General features: G+C 46.4%; 2 long non-coding RNA genes across 3 annotated transcripts in view; both read right to left on the reverse strand.

Annotated features, from left to right (window-relative positions):
• Window positions 1-17951, reverse strand: part of LOC115285674 — a 33915-nt gene extending 15964 nt beyond the window's left edge. The window contains exons 1-2 of one of the 2 annotated variants that reach the window (XR_003905644.1): window positions 17749-17951; window positions 17241-17335 (exon numbers count right to left, since the gene is read on the reverse strand). This is a non-coding gene — a long non-coding RNA (uncharacterized LOC115285674). The remainder of the gene's footprint in view (window positions 1-17240; window positions 17336-17748) is intronic. The other variant, XR_003905643.1, reaches the window with a different exon arrangement.
• On the reverse strand, window positions 15362-16018 carry LOC115285675. Its single transcript, XR_003905645.1, has 2 exons — window positions 15893-16018; window positions 15362-15792 (listed from the first exon to the last, which is right to left on the reverse strand). It is a non-coding gene; the product is annotated as an uncharacterized LOC115285675 (long non-coding RNA).
• Window positions 17952-19209: the final 1258 nt, after the last annotated feature.

A 19209-nucleotide genomic window follows, 5' to 3' on the forward strand; every position in this document is an offset into this window, starting at 1 on the left:
CATGCAGGGCTCAAACTCACAAACCGTGAGATCATGACCTGAGACAAAGTGGATGTTTAACTGACTGAGCTACCCAAGTACCCCTAAAATTGATTTCAGCTCAGGTCATGATCTCACGGTTCGTGAGTTTGAGCCCCATGTTGGCATGTGGAGTCTGCTTGGGATTCTCTCTCTCCTCCTCTCTGCCCCTTCCCTGTTTGTACATGCTCGCTCTCTCTCTCTCTCAAAATAAATAAGTAAACTTTTTAAAAAATAAATTAAAGCTTTTTTATATTGCTGAATTCTCTTTGCTATCACTTCGTTAAGGAGTTTTACATCTATACTCATGAAGGATATTGGCCTATATAGTTTTTGTACTGTTCATCTAGTCTTGGCATCAGGGTAATACTAGCTTCATAAAATGAAATTTCCTCCTCTTGTATTTTCTGGAAGAGATTTTTTAGAATTGGTGTTAACTCTAAGCATTTGGTAGAATTCTCCAATGAAACCATAAGAGCCTGGAAATTTTTGGGGGGGAGTTTTTAAAATTACAAATTTAATTTCCTTAATAGGTATAGACCTATTCAAATTCCATTTTATCTGGATGAGTTATTGTAGTTGTGTTTTTCAAGGAGTTGGTCCATTTTATCTAAATTTTCAAATTTATGTGTGTAGAGCTGTTTACAATTATTATCCTTTTGATGCCTACAGGGTCTGTAGTGATATCACCTGTTTCAATCCTAATTAGTACTTTGTGACTTCTCTCTTTGTCAATCTTGCTAGGAAGTTCATCAATCTAGAGGACCAACTCTTTGTTTCATTGATTTTCTCTATTGTTTGTTTGCAATTTCATTGACTTTTGTTCTAATCTTTATTGTTTCCTTCATTCTACTTTCTTTGAAGTCATTTCACTTTTTTCTAGGTTTTTGAAAAGTGCTATGGGCTAATTATGTCCCCCACCCCAACAATTCATATGTTGAAGTCCTACACCTGAGTACCTCAGAATGTGACTGTATTTGGAAATAGGGCCTTTGAAGAAGTAATCAAGGTAAAATGAAGTTGTATGGATGGCACTCTAGTTCAATATGATTGGTGGCATGTAAGAAGAGAAGGTTAGGACACAGATACACACCTACACACACACACACACACACACACACAGAGAGAGAGAGAGAGAGAGAGAGAGAGAGAGAGAGAGAGAGAGGGAGGGAGGGGGGGAGGGAGGAGGCAGCCATCTGCAAGCTAAAGAGAGAGGCTCCAGAAGAAAGCAAACCTGTTGCCATCTTGATCTTGGATTTCAAGCCTCCAGAATTTGAGATAATAAATTTCTGTTGTTTAAGCCACTCAGTCTGTGGTATATGTTATGGCAGCCCTAGTAAACTGATACTATTATATGCATTTGGTGTTATATATTTCTCTCTCATCACTGCTGTAGCTGTGTCCCACAAATTTTGATAGGCTGTATTTTTATTTTCACTCACTTCAGTGTGTGTGTTTTTAATTTCCCTGAGACTTCCTCCTTAACCTATGGATTAGTTAGAACTGAGTTGTTTGGTTTTCTAATGTTTCAAGATTTTTCTGTTGTCTTTTTGTTATTGATTTCTAATTTCATTCCATTGTGGTCATAGAAAGTACTGTATGATTTTAATTCTTATAATTTGTTGAGATTTGTTTTATGATCTAGGGTATGATGAATTTGGTATATGTTCCATAGAAACTTGAAAAAAATATGAATTCTGCTGTTGTTGGTTGGAGTGTTCTATAAATGTTGATATGATCTTGTTGGTTGATAGTGTTGAGTTTTATATCCTTGTAATTCTGTCTTGTAGTTCTATGACTTCTTGAAAGAGGAGTGTTGAAGTCTCTGACTATAATTGTGGATTTGTCTATTTCTCTTTTCAGTTCTTTAGATTTTGATTCAAATATTTTGTTAGCTCTGTCATTTGGTGTGTATACATTTAGGGTTGCTATGTCTTCCTGGTGGATTGATTCTATTATTCCATAATGTCTCTCTCTGCCTTTGCTAATTTTCTTGGCTCTGAGGAATACTTTAGTTTATATTAATACAGCCATTATTGCTTCCTTGATTAATTCCTTCCTTCTTTGATGAATTCTTGCATGGTATGTCTTTTTCTATTCTTTTATCTTCATTCTTCTTGTATCATATTTGAGGGATTTCTTGCAAACTACATATTTTTGGGTCATATTTTCAAATCCACTCTGGCAGTCTCTGTCATTTGGTTGGTATATCCTTACTATTTACATCTAATGCAATTATTGACATGGTAGAGCTTAAGTCTTCCATTTTATTTTTTGTGTTCTGCTTTAATTTTTTTGTTTTATTTTTCCTGATTTTCTTAGGCTACTTGACCAGTTTTTAGAATTCTTTTGATGTATGTCTAGCATTTTTGAGGACTTGTCTTTGTATAACATTTTTGGTGGTTGCTCTAGGTATTATATTACATATACATAACTTTTTTAAAATATAGTTTTATTGTCAAGTTGGTTTCCATATAACACCCAGTGCTCAACCCAACAAGTGCCCTCCTCCACGCCTATCACCCATTTTCCTCTCTCCACCACTCACCATCAACCCTCAGTTCTCAGTATTTAAGAGTCCCTTGTGGTTTTCCTACCTCCTTCTCCTCAACTATTTTTTCCCCTTCCCCTCCCCCATGGTCCTCTGTTATGTTTCTCCTGTTCCACATATGAGTGAAAGCATACATATACATAACATATCATATTCTCCTGGCATTATTGTTTTGCAGGTTTGAATGAGGTATAGAAATCTACCTTTGTTTATATCCTTTACCCTTTGTCATATAATTGCCTTTAATATTTCCTCCTCACAAATTTAGAACTAGATCTGCATGCTAATTTTTTTGCTTCATCTATTAAGCATCATTTAGAAAACTCAAGATGAGGGGTGTCTGGGTGGCTCAATCGGTTAAGTGCCCAACTTTGGCTCAGGTCATGATCTCATGGTTCATGGGATCGAGCCCTGTGCTGGGCTCTGTGTTGGCTGCTAGCTCAGAGCCTGGAGCCTGTCAGATTCTGTGTCTCCTTCTCTCTCTGACTCTCCTCTGCTCACACACTCTCTCTCTCTCAAAAATAAATTTAAAAATTTTAAAAAAAGAGAAAGAAAACTCAAGATGAGAGTGGTGCCTGAGTAGCTCAGTTGGTTAAGTGCCCAACTTCAGCTAAGATCATTTTCTTTTGGTTCAGGTCATGATCTCCCAGCTTGTTAGTTTGAGCCCTGCATTGGCTATATGCTGACAGCTCAGTGCTTGAAGTCTGGAGCCTGCTTAGCATTCTGTGTCTCTCTCTTTCTCTCTGCCCCTCCCCTCTCAAAAAGAAACATTAAAAAAAAAAGAAAATTCAAGATGAGAAAGAAAATCTGTTGTGTTTACCCATATTTTTGCTTGCCACCTTCTTCCTTTTATCCTGATGTTCCAAGAGGCTACTTCTTTTAATTGCTTATTTTCTGTTTAGAAAATTTCCCTTAGTCATTCTTTCAGGGTAGTTCTGCTAGTTATGAATTCCCTTAGTTTTCCTTCATCTGAGATTGAGAGCAAAAGTGAAAATGACATTTTCACCGGAGGATTCTGGGTTGGCAGCTCTTTTCTTTTAGCATCTGAAAAATACGATGCTCACTTCATGCTTGCTTCTATGGTTCTGATGAAAAATGCACTGTCATTTGAAAGAGTCATTTCTCTTACTGCTTTCAAGATTTTTTTCTGTGTCTTAATATCTCACAAATTATCATGTGTCTTGACATGGATTTCTCTGTTTTTATTCTGTTTGAGATTACTCACCTTCTTAAATCTGCAGGTTTATCTATTTTGCCAAATTGTTAAGTTTCTAGCCCCTATGTTTTCCTTTTTTCTTCCTTCCTTTCTTCAATTTTTTTTTTTTTTTTTGAGTACTTTTGCAGCCTACCCTCTTTCTCCTTTCCTTTTGGGACTTGAATGACATGAATGTTAGATCTTTTGTTACATTCTTTCTGGTCCCTGAAGCTCTGTTCTATTTTCTCTCTGTTGTTCAGGTTGGGTAACTTATATTTTACCTTTCAGTTCACTGATTCTTTCTTCTGTCCTCTTCATTTTGTTAAGCCTATCCACTTATTTCACTCACTGTATTTTTCTGTCCTAAATTTTATTTTGGTTCTTCATTATATCTTTTATTTCTTTGTTGAGACTTTCTGTTCTTCCATTTGTTTCAAGCATATTCAAAATTGCTTGCTAAGTCATTTTATGATGACTAAAATCTTTGCCAGATCATCCTAACATCTCTGTCATCTAGCTGTCAGCATCTGTTGAATGTCTGCTTTCATTTCATTTCCTTGGTTCTTGGTATGACTAGTAATTCTCTGCAGAAACTGGAACATTTTCATATTATGTTGTGAGACTCTGGATCTTATTTAAACATTCTGTTTTAGCTGGGTCTTCCTGTGAGTGCTCTAGCAAGAAAAGTGGGAGCAGTTCCTCCATGCAATCACGTAGAATTAGAAGTTCAGGTTCCTCACTCAGCCTCTGTTGACTGCTGAAGTGAGGATGGGTGATCCTCGTTAGAGCTGGGTGGTGGTGGTGGGGGGGTTCTGGCTTCTACGTGGTCCTCACTGACACTAGTTGGAATGGAAGTTCGCAGCAGCACACTTGGCCTTCTCTGAGATGATGGAGGTCTAGGCATTTGCTGGTGTGGGTATAATTTTTTCTGTGATGTTTGCTTGGAGTAGACCAGTGATTGTCTAAACTTTTCTGTCTTAGTAGGTTATTCCTTTCCTGTCCTTGGGCTCCTTGTTGGAGCTTTTTTGGTCTGTGCTCTTTGGGCTTTCTGAGTTGCCGACTCTTTGCTCCAAGTCTGGGTTATATGAGGCAAAAAGAAAATCCAGGGAAACCACCACTATCGATTTTTGGGTCCTAAGGTCCTTAGCCAGTCTGCCTTCCTCACTCCACTTTTTTGAGTCTTCTTCTATTTGTTGTATATTTAATATCCAGGGCTTTGACTTATGCTTAGTGGGAGGAATAATGGCACATTTTCAGCCTTTTGTCTGCTTAGTTAGTACATGCATATATACTCATAAGACATATGTGGCATTGTTTTGAGTCAGTTTAAATATAAATGATATTGTTCTGTAATTGTATCTATCAGAACATAATTCAAGGGTTACTTAGAAAGTTTTTAAAAACATTTTGAAGTTGACAGACTTTGGAGCTTAATTCCTTCATTATTAAATTTCAACTTCGATTTTATTGCTACAAATAGTAGTCTTAGGAATATTGATTTTGGAATTCAATGGAAACCTTTGAGGATTAATATGTGATACTTGTGGTTGAAGCAAAAGGGAATTTTCTGTTTTTTTGGTAAAGTTTTTTCATATTTGTGGTTAAGTTTATAGTAATTCAAAATTTTTGTATTTTTTTCCCTTCAGTGTCTTTTATGTACTGACTTCTGAAAAATATGTCCTAAAATTTCTCATTATGATTGTGAATTTCACAATTTCTATCTTTCAGTCAAGGAAGCTGACTGTGAAGCTAAATTATTATGTAATAAATACTTATGACTATTACTCTTTCCTGATAGATTATAATTTTCATGAATATGAATTATCACTCTTAGTCCCTTTTAATGCTTTTCATCTTGATTTTTATTTTATCTAAAATTCACATGGGAATAGCTACATTTTTGGTAGCATTTGTCTAGTATACTTTTTTCTATTTCTATATTTTAAATCTTTTGTGTAATATAATGTGTATGTGTGTGTCTTGTAAACAGTATATATTTGGAATATGTTTTTGCCCAGACTCCTAGCCACTCTGTTTAAAACTGCAAACTACCTCTGGCAGTTCCTCATCCCTTTTCCTGCTTTGTTTCCATAGCATTCATCACTAGCTAATATGCTGTAGGCTGACTTGTTTATTTTGATTATTTTCATTTTTCTCATCAGGATGTAAGTTCCAGGAGGGTAGGAGATTTTATCTGTTTTTACATTGTTGTATCTTCAACACCTAGAACAGTGCCTAGGACATAGTAAGACCTCAAAAACTATTCAAAGAAATGATAGAATTAACTTATTGTTGTTTTAGTGTTTACTAAAAGCTACCCATTCTATTATTTTTCTAGTAAGTTACTCTTAAATTTTCATACAAATAATTAAATTTATATTTTCCCATCAAATCTAAATTTAATCAGCACTGTATTTCCTCTATCAAGAAATAAGGATGATAGGGTGCCTGGGTGGCTCAGTCAGTTAAGTGTCCAACTTTTGATTTTGGCTCAGGTCATGATCTCCCAGTTGTGAGACTGAGCTCTGCCCAGAGGCTCTGCACAGAGCATGGAGCCTGCTTAAGATTCTCTATCTCCCTCTCCCCTGCCCCTCCTCTGCTTGTGATTGCTCTCTTGCTTAAAACTACAACAAAAACAAAAATGAAAACAAACTAAAAGAAAATCAGGATTGTAGTGCACATTTACTCTCCTCTTCTCCCTCTTGGCAACCTCCCATATTGCAAAGATCTAGGATTTAAGTTTCATTCATTCATCCTCCTTTCATTTACTGAAAATTAACTGAACATCTACTAAGTTTCATAGATTTCAGCAATTAAAAACAACTTAAACCTTGTTTTATATATCAAGAAAATGTATGCCATGGGTGTACCCATTTATCAAAATTATACAACTAATATTTGTATATCTCAGTTGAGGAACTTGAGACAAATAGACAACGGCCAGACTGTATACAAAAGTAGAACTCTGGGGGCACCAGTTGGTTGAGCATCTGATTTTGGTTCAGGTCATGACCTCATGGCTCATTGGTTCAAGCCCTATGCCAAGCTTTGCACTGATAGAGCAGAGCCTGCTTCAGATTTTCTGTCTCCCTCCCTCTCTCTCCCCTCCCCCATTCATGCGTGCGTTCTCTCTCTCAAAAATAAATAAACATTTAAAAATATTAAAAAATAGAACTCTGACCCACAATCTGCAACAACCTGCCCAGGACAGCAACTCCGTATCTGCAATAACCTGCTATCAGTCAGTCCTGCAGGAAGCCAGATTGCTATCTCTAGTGACAATCCAAGAAGCTAAACAATAACTTTGATGACAACTGGCCCCAAATGGCAAGACTGATTAATAACTAACACCTTCCCCAATTTGGTTCCCACTTACAACTTAGGACCAACAAGAGAAAGCCAAACGTGTTCCCCCTAAGCAATCACAGAGGATGCCCTGCTTACCATTAGCCCAGCTTCCTTGGCCAACAGCCTCCAAGCACAATATACCTGAAGCCTTCTCTTTTTTCCACCGCCTTTGAGTCTCTGCCAATATGCAGGTGATCATGGCTGACTTCCTTGCTATAGCAAGTTCAGAATAAGTAACAGTTGCTTTTCTCATTTGTGTTCTCTTTGTTTATTTCTATAAAATGTATGCAAAGTTTACCTATAAAAATAGTAACTGAGTGGAGTGGGGAGTTGATGGAGTTATAGATGATACAAGAATGCTAAAAGGTTTCTGATAGTTGTTGAAACTCGATGATGGTACACGAGTTCATTGTACTATTCTGCCAACTTTGTATGTTTGAATTTTTTTCATAATAAATGCCTACAAATTATTTAAATGTGACCACTGCTATTTCCCTTATTCTACATCTTTCCTCTGGATCTATTTTTCATTTTGCTAAAACCCATTCACTTGTCCAATAAAAAGGGATGTATTGAGTGTCTCTTGTGTGTAGATCTGCTCTAGGCACTGGGGATAGTAAACAAAACAGAGTGGCTCTTGCTCTGGGGAGCTCGTGCTCTGGCGAGAGGCTGGTAATTAAACTGATAAATATAAGCCATGTGAGGAGGTGATGAGAGCCGCTCTCATATCCCTATTAGTGCAGAGTCAGGAGGATGGGGAGCGGTGGCAACAGGGCTTCTCCATCGATCAGGGCTCAGGGACGGCTCTAGGGTGACTTCAAGCAGGGATCTGAAAGGAGTGAGGAGCATGATGCCAGAGAGTAGGGACATTCTGGCCCAGACCCTAAGATAGCACTCAAACAGCAAAGATTTCAGGTGTCCCTGGTACAGCCCTCGGTTTGCCTGTCTTCATTCACAGCTGTGGGAGACAGTTCTGTGTGCTCAGACTCACCCCCCAGTATGGTGTCCCCCTCAAGCTGTGCCCTGGGTCTCTCCCTTTTCTGCCTTGGGGTCTTCCTAAGGCAGACTCAGAATGTGGGGAGGTAAAGCTGTAATAGCCTTTATGCAGTAGGGCAGGAGCATGGACAATGCCTCAGCTGCATATCCTCCAGGTAGATGACTCTGGAAGCTCCTCAGGGAGTCCCAGCAGCCCCCAGCCATCACTGATGACATGCCCCCCCCCCCCATTAGTTTTTTTCTTCTCTCTCAATTCTGCCTCTTGGCATCACCTTCCAAATCAACAACCTGCCCCAGGTCCTGTCTTAGGCCCTGCTTTGAGGGTCTGAAGCAACATGCCTGGGGGGCCCCGGGAGTCCCTGGAAGTCACTGTGCCTGGAACACAGGGAGAAGAGGGGGGCTTTGGGAGACATGGTTGGCAAGGAGGCAAGGGCCAGGTTCTATGGGCATTGAAGGCTATGGTGAACATGATGTGTTTCCTTTAGAGGCTGGAGTGTGAGAAGCACGGAGGCTAGTGAGCCAGGAGATGAAGAGCAGCCTCTGCTTTCTCAGGATCACTGTGTTAACAGTCATAGGCCACAGGCGCCAAGTGGGCGGGGCAGCAGTTAGGAGCAATTACAGTGATCTAGGCAGGCTGGCATGCCTGGGGCCCCTGGGTGGGTTCAGAGGGTTTGCTGAAGGAGGCTGGGGGCCAATGGCAGAGTCATAGTCATTTAGCTGCCAGGGCTTTGAATTGGATGAGTAGCCACCTGCCAGAATGAGGAGGAGATCTGGGGAGATCGATGTGAGTGTTTGGGATGAGTCAGGAGCTGGTTCAAGTTACCGTTGAGATGCCTTTGAGAGAGTCAGAGTGATCCTTGTGGGTGGCATCAGCACACAGATGCACTCCGACCACAGCTCAGATGACATCACTGAGGAAGGAGTGTGACAGAGAAACAGACCAAGAACTGAGGATGCGGGGACATTCCAAAGTCCACCCATCAGCTTGAGAGGGTGGGGCCAGCCAGGGGACCAGGCCCTGGGGGTGGACGGCAGGTGAGGTGGGAGTCCAGGGCCTCCTTGCATGGGCTAGGATCCCTCTGTGGCCAGCTGCTCCAGCTTCCCTGGCCCTGGCCAACAAAAGAAGCACTTCCAGGAGGCAGTGACTCACGGCATTGAGGGGGGCCAGCCACTGGGAGGTCACAGTGCACCTCGGTGAATGTGTCCCCTGGACACACTGAGATTCAGAGAGGAGTGGCTGGCACTCTTCTCGGCCGTTGCATCCCTGAAATGTCCCCACTTTTCCTTTCCATGTCATTAGTACTTGGGGGAGAAGGACAAGTGACCTCTTCATGGTTTTTTTCCCTTGGAGCAGATGTTATTTTTGTATAAGGAAAAAAAACCAGTGAATTTTATTTTATTTAAAAGTAGAGTTCGGTACCAGAGATATTCTGGTTCCCACAGGCACGGTGGTTGGCTTGAGAGAGTCTCTGGGCCCTGCATGGGTCTAGGGGCCTCACATCCAGCTGAGGGCAGGTCACTGGTCACTGGCTAGGTGGGACAAGACCTCTGGGTGGTAGGCCCCACCTCTGCCCTTGAGGACATAACAATGGCCTCTGTGCACAGGGCTGGCCTGAGGCAGATGGGGCGCCATCACCCATCATACTGTATATCTGCCATGAGCTTCCGAAGGGGGCAAGTGCCTAGGTCATCATCTCACAGCTGCATGGTTGGCTCGGAAGGAGTGCTTATGGGTAAAGTGAATTTACTCAGCATTCGCTTGTCACATCGTCACTGAGCCTGCATGTGCTGCCTACTGTTCTTGTTGCTGGGTATGTAGCAGTTAATAAAAGTTAATAAAAGATCCCCAGAGTGGGATGGGGAGAGTGGCATGGCAGTAACTATGGATGTGAGGTGCAGAGCAGGGGCCTGGGGCCCAGAGTTGAGCTAGTGCAGCACCTTCCCCATCAGAAGTGCCACCCCACAGCTGAGACCTGGGAAAGGCCAGGCCCTGGAGAACCCCTGCAGAAGCACTGAGCTCCAGGTGAAGAACCTGGGGACTTGGGGAGGGAAGGGACAGCTCATGGAAATGGTGGATGCCCTTCCCTAAAGCCCAGGCCTGCTCTTTACTCCCTGTCCCTCCCTCACCAAACAACCACTTTTCCTCTTTCTAACCATGATCTGTCCTTGTCTTCCCCAGTCAGTGACAAGCAACCATAAGAAATGTCTCCTCGGCAGGACAGGCTCCTCTGGAGCCATTTAAAAACACAGTTTTGGGGTGCCTGGGAGGCTCAGTTGGTTGGACTTCGGCTCAGGTCATGATCTCACAGTTTGTGAGTTTGAGCCCCACATCAGGCTCACTGCTGATAGTGTGGAACCTGCTTCAGATCCTCTGTCTCCCTCTCTCTCTGCTCCTCCCCCTCTCTAAAAAATAAAACAGAGACTCAGATCAATGGAAAAGAATAGAAAACCCAGAAATGGACCCATGAACGTATGGCCAACTAATCTTTGACAAAGCAGGAAAGAATGTCCAATGGAATAAAGATAGTCTCTTCAGGAAGTGGTGCTGGGAAAACTGGTCAGCAACACACAGAAGAATGAACCTGAACCACTTTCCTATACCACACACAAAAATTAACTCAAAATGGATGAAAGACTTAAACATAAGAATGGAAGCCATCAAAATCCTTGAGGAGAAATCAGGCAAAAACCTCTTTGACCTTGGCTGCAGCAACTTCTCACTCAACAAATCTCCAGAAGCAAGGGAAACAAAAGCAAAAATGGACTACTGGGACCTCATCAAAATAAAAAACTTGTGCACAGTGAAGAAAACAGCAAAAATAAAAAGCAACCAATGGAATGGGAGAAGATATTTACAAACAACATATCAGATAAAGGTTTAATATCCAAAATCTATAAATAACTTATCAAACTCAACACCCAAAAAAACAAATAATCCAGTGAAGAAATGGGCAAAAGACATGAATAGACACTTCTCCAAAGAAGACATCCAGATGGCCAACTGACACATTAAAAAATGCTCATCATCACTCATCATCAGGGAAATACAAATCAAAACCACAATGAGACACCACCTCACACCCATCAGGATGGCTAACATTAACAACTCAGGCAACAACAGATGTTGGCGAGGATGTGGAGAAAGAGGAGCCCTTTTGCACTGCTGGTGGGAATGCAAACTGGTGCAGCCACTCTGGAAAACAGTCTGGATATTCCTCAAAAAATTAAAAATAGAACTACCCTATGACCCAGCAATTGTGGTACGAGGTATTTATTTAAGGGATACAGGTGTGCTATTTCGAAGGGGCACATGCACACCAACGTTTATAGCAGCACCAACAATAGCCAAAATATGGAAAGAGCCCAAATGTCCATCAATGGATTAACAGATAAAGAAGATGTGGCAAAGAAGATGTGGCATGTATACACACACACACACACACACACACACACACATGAGTATTACTTGGCAATCAAAAAGAATAAAATCTTGCCTTCTGCAACTATGTGGATGGAACTAGAGAGTATTATGCTAGGCAAAATTAGTCGGTCAGAGAAAGTCAATCAAATATATGACTTCACTCATATGAGGACTTTAAGATACAAAACAGATGAACATAAGGGAAAGGAAGCAAAACTAATATAAAAATAAGGAGGGGGACAAAACATGAGGCTCTTAAATATAGAGAACAAACCAAGGGTTGCAAGAGGGGTGGTAGGAGGGGGATGAGCTAAATGGATAAGGGGTATTAAGAAATCTACTCCTAAAATCATTGTTATACTATATGCTAACTAACTTGGATATAAATTAAAAAAATACATTTTAAAAAATATTTAAAAAACCACATCACAGTTTTAAAGGTGTGGTAAAGCAAAAAATAAAAACTGAGGCCCACTGACATGGTAGCTTTTAGCAACTTTCTCTTGGCCCAGGGACCCTGGTGGTTTCTATGGTGACAGTTCTCTGGGGCCTTGGACCCCTGAGAAAGCACATTCTCATAACGCCCTCATCAGCTGCCACTCAGGCCACAGTCCAAGGCTGAGTTTATCTTATTGCTTTGTTGTTTTGTTAGATTTCTCTGTCTTCTCCAAATTGTGCAGGAAGAATGAGTTACTTTTATCATTTAAAAACCAATACTTTGGGGACGCCTGGGTGGCTCAGCCGGTTAAGCATCCGATTTCAGCTCAAGTCATGATCTCACGGCTTGTAGATTTGGGTCCCGCATCCAGCTCTGTGCTGACAGCTCAGAGCCTGGATCCTGCTTTGGATTCTGTGTCTCCCTCTCTCTGCCCCTCCCCTGCTCATGCTCTGATGTTCTATCTTTCGCTCTCTCAAAAATAAATAAACATTAAAATATTTTTTTAAACAAATAAAAATGAAAACCAATACTTTTATTAAAATGCAAAGGAAAGTTTACAGTTCACTTTAGAAAACACTGGAGGCAGGTCTGGCTGAGCCTGCCTTGGTAAAGTGTGTTTTCCAGCACTGCCCGCCCAATTCTGAGAGTCCCTCTGGCTGGCACTTACCCCACTGTTGGAGACTCTGGGTGTTTGGCCAGGCAGATGGCTAGCACAGTTGTCAAGTAATTTATCACAGGGCCTCTCGGTTTGGGCCTGTACTCTTGGCCTCCAGGTCTCCCTTGGTCTTGCCTCCTCCCATTTTTCTTCTTCCAAAATGACCAAAAGACATACAACCTCCCATTTTAGTGAGAAAAAACCCATCTAAGTAGCCTTTTAATAAAAACAGAGGCTCTTGCTTAATCAAAAAATCAATTAGTCAGTGGAGAATTTTATTAGTCAATCATGTAAGTAATTAAAAATATTGATTGATGGGGGCTCCTGAGTCTGAGAGCTGCTGCTTTGCCCCAGCAGTTGTGGGGCCATGGCTGGCACAGGGGTGATCTAGAGCAGAGGCTTTTAAATCATTCCCCGGTGTGCCTCATCCAAGGTCAAGTGGGGACACATTAGACAAGGGACGCGGTCGATCCTGGAGCCTCAGTTTTCTCATGTGAAAAATAACAGTCCTGACTTGTACAAGGTTCTCTTGCACAAGGCAACTAGACTACAAGTTGAGCCTTGTCCCGAAGCCTTGGGCCAGGAGGGACAGATTGGTTGCTGGGGCCTTGTCCTCTGAGACAGGTCTCACCGGTCAGGGGCTTCCAGGTTCATCTGACGAGAGGCGGAGTGGTTGATGTTGGCACTCAGCCTCTCATGCTCAGGCCCTGATTCCACGAGTTCAGGAGAAAAGGCCCAGCCTCAGAATGCTGAGTTATTCTTGGTACATACCCAATCACCCCACGGATTAGCAGCTTCAATGCAATGTTGATTTCATTCACAAAACTGCAAACTGGCCAGAGCTTGGTGGGGACAGTTTGTCCTACTCAAGTCAGCTGGGGCAGCTAGAGTCATCTGAAAACTCGTGGCTCCCAGATTGGCCATGGAGGCTGTCGCTGGGACCTGCAGGGGCTGCCAGGCAGACCACCTCCATGTGGCCCCTTGGGAGTCCTGGATTTTCTCACAACATGGTGGCCACCAAGGGTGAGACTCAAGAGAGAGAGAGAGAGAGAGAGAGAGAGAGAGAGAGAGAGAGAGAGAGAAGGAGAGAGGGAAAGAGAGAACAAATTGCCTTGTCTGACTTCGTCTCTGATTTCACTTGGTATCATTTCTGCAAAATTCTGTTTATCCAGGAAGCCACAAAGGCCCCACTGTCCACCAAATCCCCACCTCCCCCTGAGTTCAACGGGAGAGGAAATAGATCCTCTCCTGGTGGAGGAGTGGCAGGTTCCAAGAGAACATGAGGGACCAGAATTGTTTTTGTGGCCTTTTGAGGAAACTACCACCTGCGACATTGGATCCCTCTCCCAGAGGCCCGAGGCTGGAGTCCTGCACAGGGAGAAGGGCCTGCCTCGGCACCTGCTTCAGCGGGATCCTGAGGATGGGGATGGACCTCTTGCTGACAAAGTGCTCTGCTCTGCACCTGGCACCCAGCTCATCATCCCACTCTGCTCCTCACAGCGCGTGAGGTGGAAGTCATTCCCCAGCTTCACAGATGAAAAATGGGGAAGCTGGGTGGCTCCCTGACTTACTGCCCAAGGTCTCCCTGCTGGTGCTGCAGGGGCACAGCTGAGATTCAAGCTTAGCCCACAGGACTGTAAAGCCCGTGCCCCTCTCCCTGTACGGCCACCCCCCAGGGCCCTGCCTTGGCCGGAGAGCTCTCCACTGGCTTTGGTGCTGGCTCCCTGTCCACCTGCACAGCCTGGTAGCCTTGCCTGTGGTGGGCCTGATCAACCTCATCAGTGAGGGGGAGAAGGGGATGCCTGCAATGAGGCCCCGAGGCCATGCAACTCACCTTCACGGCTGCCCTAAAAGTGACCCACTAGCCTTCTGAGGCTCACAGAGCCTCACTGTCCTGAGCCAGGGCTGACTTGGTGGCTTTCCTTTCAAGTGGCCCCAATCCATGGAGGCCCACACAGGGCCCAGCGCCCTGGAAACCTTTCTAGTCTGTGACATCAGCCTGCACGCCTGCTCTGCACGTGACTTTGGCTGCTCTTCAGAGCGTGTGGGTGCTCACAGCCTGCTGTTTGCAGCAGGTCCTTGGGGGCACCTCCAACCCTGAGTGGACTCAGCCTCCTGATTACTGTTGGGGGCTGAGCCAGCAGCTGCTCCTGCACCTCCCAGCCGGGCCCAGGCCCCAGCTTGTCCGGCGCTGGTTAGAAGTTCCCTCTTTATTCTGGGTCTCCTTCTCCCCCTCCCCCACTTTAGTGTGCCTCCCCTAACACACAGATCTGCATAATGAGTAAGAAGGAAGATGAGGCTCCAGGAAGTAGACCTCTGCATGGGAGGGGAGAGGCGGGAAGGAGGGCTGAGGAGGGAGGAAGGGGAGGGATGAGAGGCCCATGAGGTGTCTGTGGTCAGAGCTACCCCCAACCCCATTGCCCCCAGGGTCTTGGTCAGCCCTGCTTGGGGGTCCTCAAAGAGGGAGCCCCCATCTGATGGAAACCTAGCCCCTAAAGGCCACATCAGGCCCCACACCAGGCCCAGGGTCTACCTGCCCCTTCCTCCCCAGGGACTTTACAAGCCCTGCCTTTCTGGGCTCAGTTATCACCATCCCAAATGCTCACCCCGACAGGAAAGATGCCACATTTCCTTGCCTGCACACAATTTTCCAAAGCCACCTTGGAAAGCAGGCCCTGGAGGCGCATGTATGCAGGCTGCTCATCCTCCATAAAACTTGGCTATTTGTTTAGACTAGCTGACATTTCCATGGTCTTTTATTAAAGACAATATCCTGGGGAGAAGGCAGGATGTTTGCACAGAGCTTATGCCCTCTGCCTCCGGCCCCCCGGCGCCCCAGAGTGGCTGGGTCTGCACACCAAGGGCAGGCAAGGCCGCAGGGGTGCCAGCCTCTCCCTTCTCCTTTTTTGCAGAGAAGGAAGGATGGCAGGCAGCCCTCCTGGCAGATGCGGGGGTCCTCCAGGCTCTGCCTGGTCATGCGCTGGGCTCTGAGAGGCAGGATGGATGGAGGGGGCCACATGAGGCCACTCCCCTTGTCATGGGCGGGACTACAGTTCATGCAGCAGATGCCTGCTGACCCGCGTAGGTCTCCTGACCGGCTCCATGGCTGTGCCCTGCATTAGTCTCTCCTGGGCTTTGGTGTGGCCTTCCCTCTCCTTTGTGTTTGCATCTGCCAAGGCAGGGGTGTGGTGGCAACTGATGGATGCTGTTACTAATAATCATCATTATTGTTTAGGACTACTCCTAAAAGCATCCACAGCCAGGCCTACCTGAGGCCCAGAGAATATTCTCTCCCTCGGTGCTCACCCACGCATTCCTGAGAAGGTAGACTACACTCTGAGTATTGCCTCCTTCTCAGCCCTGGATCATGGTGTCACAGGTCACACTGGGGTGTGGGTCCCGACTCTGCCATTTACTGGCTGTGTGACCTCACAAACCCTCTGTGCAGCTGCTGACCTGGCTGTGCTGTGAGGCGTGATGAGCGCCCTTGTGGGAAGCCCTAGGGAGGTGACTGTATGAATTTGACCCTCCCCAGGGCCACACTATAGGCGTCCTGCTCTTCCCCACTGTGCCTGGGATGTGGTCCAGGTCAAGGTCCTGGACACAGTCCTGACAAGCTGAGCGAGCATCCACTCAGTCCAGGACTGTGTTCCCACCTCGCTGGTCCTGGAGAAGAGGGAAGGAGGGCCCGCTCAGCACTGCCACCCAGTGATGCCAGGCATGGGAGAGGCAAAGACTGTGGCTGATTTGGCCTTAATTAAATCACCCCGCAGGCCCTGACTCGCTGAGATAAATTGCTTTTACTCTGTGGATCCATTTCGGGCAGTATCCCTGCAAATCTGTGTAAACATCCCCACACCCTCCACTCCAGCTCCTGCCCGCAAATCACAGGAAGCATTTCCATTTTAACTGGGACAAGGCTCCAGTTGAGACCAACTGCTGACACAATTAGTCATCGTCATCCTCAATCACCTCGAAAGGGCTGTGTGCCTTTGTGGATCAGGAGAGCACAGCCACCTTCTTCCTGGGATGGAGCTGGACCTTGGGCTGTCCAGTGGGCCACCACCAGGCCTGGCTGGGCAGGTGGGGTGGGGCGTGGATGCTGTGGGCCCCCAGCCCAGACTCCACCTGCCAGAGGTGGGGCTGATCCCTCCTGCCAGGAATCCCCTCTGTGGGCACTCAAAGTTTTTGTCATACAGAATGGGAGCTCCCAGCTGCTGTGAGCCTGCCTGGGGGCCAGGCCTGACACTTGGAGCAGCCTCACAGGAAAGGTAGAGAAGGGGACACAGAAGGAGGGAGAGGGAGGGGCATAGGCACCTGCCTGGATTAGTGGGTGGAGCATTTCTTAGCGGAGCAGCAGAATGAGGATCTCATAGTCCCAGTGCCCACCCTGCCTGTCCCTTCTTGGGTTCTCTTTTCATACAGAAGCAGAAGAACCATTGAAGTCTCTGAGACAGAGAAAGAGGCCAGTGGGAGGAGGAGGAGGCAATATGAGCCTCTCTCAGCGCAGGGAGTTAAAAGTCTCTTGCCTGTGTCTCTCAGGCCCCTGGGTAAGGTCTGGGATGTGGCTATAGTAGGAAGGTCAAAGGCTAGGAAGGACAGTGGGAAGGCACGTACCATGGCGTTGAGCCTTCCAATGCTACATGGCAGGTCCTGGACTTCTGACGAGAGAGGTGTGGAGGCTCTGGTACACCCAGGAGTGGAACCAGGACCTGGAGCAGAAGAGAAAAGACACATCTAAGTGGGGGTCAGAAGACTCTGCATAACCTGGGCCTCCAGAGGCCCTGTGGGTGAGAGACTGAGGCCCCATCAGGCTCCTGGCCAGGGAATAGGACTCATGAGGTCCTGGCAAGGATCCTAGAGTCTAGGAGATAAGCCCTGATTGGATAGAGCTTTTGTTTCTGGGCCTCGACTTCCCCTCCAGGGTGCGTTTACAGTTAGGGGTGGCCAGAGTGGGGCTGAGGTATCCCTTGGGACAGTGCCAGCGCCCTCACGGACACCCAGATCAGCAAGCCAACACACCCCTAGGTGTAGGGTGGGCTGGAGGGAGAAGGGTCAGGTCCCTGAGAGCTGGCTGTTGTGGCAATGCCAGCTCCCACAGTGTGGCCCCCATCCTGAGAGGCACCTCCATGCCTGGGTCAAGGGGAAGAGGTTGGGGGGCCAATAGGAGTTGCCCCACTTCTGCTCTGCCCCAGCTCGAGTGAAGCCCAGAGTGAGGGGCGGCTGGGCCTCTCCCCTCCATGCACACGAGCAGATGACAGTAGGTGGCAGGGACTGGGGCCTCAAACGCTCAGGGGCCGAGGCTGGTCAGACAAGTAGATGTGGGTCGCTCAGGAGACCAGGAGTAGATGTTAGTGATGTCATAGTGGGGGCAGGTGCAGGACCAGGGGGAGGAAGGCAGAGCTCGTCAACTTTTGAGAATTCCTCAGGTGGCATGATCTCCAGGCCGGCCTGCACTGGGCTCAAAACTGCTCCCGTAGGGATTCCCATTGGGAGCACAGCTCGCTGTGGGCCTCCCAGACACGGCAGCCAGCTGCGGGGAGCCAGCCAGCGTGGCGCCTCCTGGGGTTCTGTGGCGGTGACGAAGCCTGGCATTATCCCTGCCTGCCTTGAACTTGGGGCAGTTGCCCCTGGGGCCTCGTGGCTGAGATGCTGAGGGGCTTTCAGTGCTGGAGGTGAACAGGTCAGGGGGCCTCATCCAGGAATGAGAGGCCACTTGGTTGGAGTCTCTTAAGGCATAGGCCTCTCCTGCACCATCAATATGCTCCCCACCTCCCATCTTCCATAGCTCTGACCTCGTACACCCAGGAGGAGGGAGGAGAAGCTGCTGGAGCTGGTGATAAAACCAGGGACTACCGAGAGCGAAGGAGAGACTTGAGCTGGAGGTATCAGGTGAAGGAGGCCCCAGCAGTGGAAGTCAACTCCGGCAGGTAAACAAGGAGCCCTGGGCTGGTCTCTTTTGTCCTAGGATTGCCCTTGCTCCACCTCAAACTCACTGTGTGTTCTGGGCCACTCCCTTCCCCTCTCTGGATACTGCTAACAGGTGAATTCTAAACCAATACAGCTGGCCTCCTCTGGCATTCTCAAAGTGTGTTCCGTGGACCCTGTAGTTACTTAGGAGGTGCTTTGGGTTCTGGAGAGATGGGTTATAGTGGATGGGAAGTTGGGGGCCAGTTCTGGCCTCTCATTTCACTGCAGGAGATTGAAAACCACAGAATTCTTTTCCAGTGACCTTTCTGAGATTCTCTGACTCTGATCCTATCCTGAACCTCCTCTCCTTTCCTTCTCCATTCTTGACTCCCTGCCCTATGCCGCTTCCTCCCTAGTTTTGCCAGGATTGCACTGCCCACTTCTGCCTCGGCGCTCCTCTCCCAGGCCAGCCCAGTAGCTCCTGTTGGCTCCTGTCACCTGGAGGCAAGCCCCCAGCCCACTCCTTTGGACCCCTCCCTCCTCTCCACTCTCACCCCCACCCTTGTCCTGGTGCCCACCATCTCAGTGCTGGACTGGAGCAGAAGCCTCTCACTGGTCTCCCTGCTCCCCTGCGGGCTCCAGAGCACACCTCCCCTATTCACACACACATTGACCA

Source organism: Suricata suricatta, chromosome 2, assembly GCF_006229205.1.
Source record: "Suricata suricatta isolate VVHF042 chromosome 2, meerkat_22Aug2017_6uvM2_HiC, whole genome shotgun sequence".
Taxonomy (NCBI): Eukaryota; Metazoa; Chordata; class Mammalia; order Carnivora; family Herpestidae; genus Suricata; species Suricata suricatta.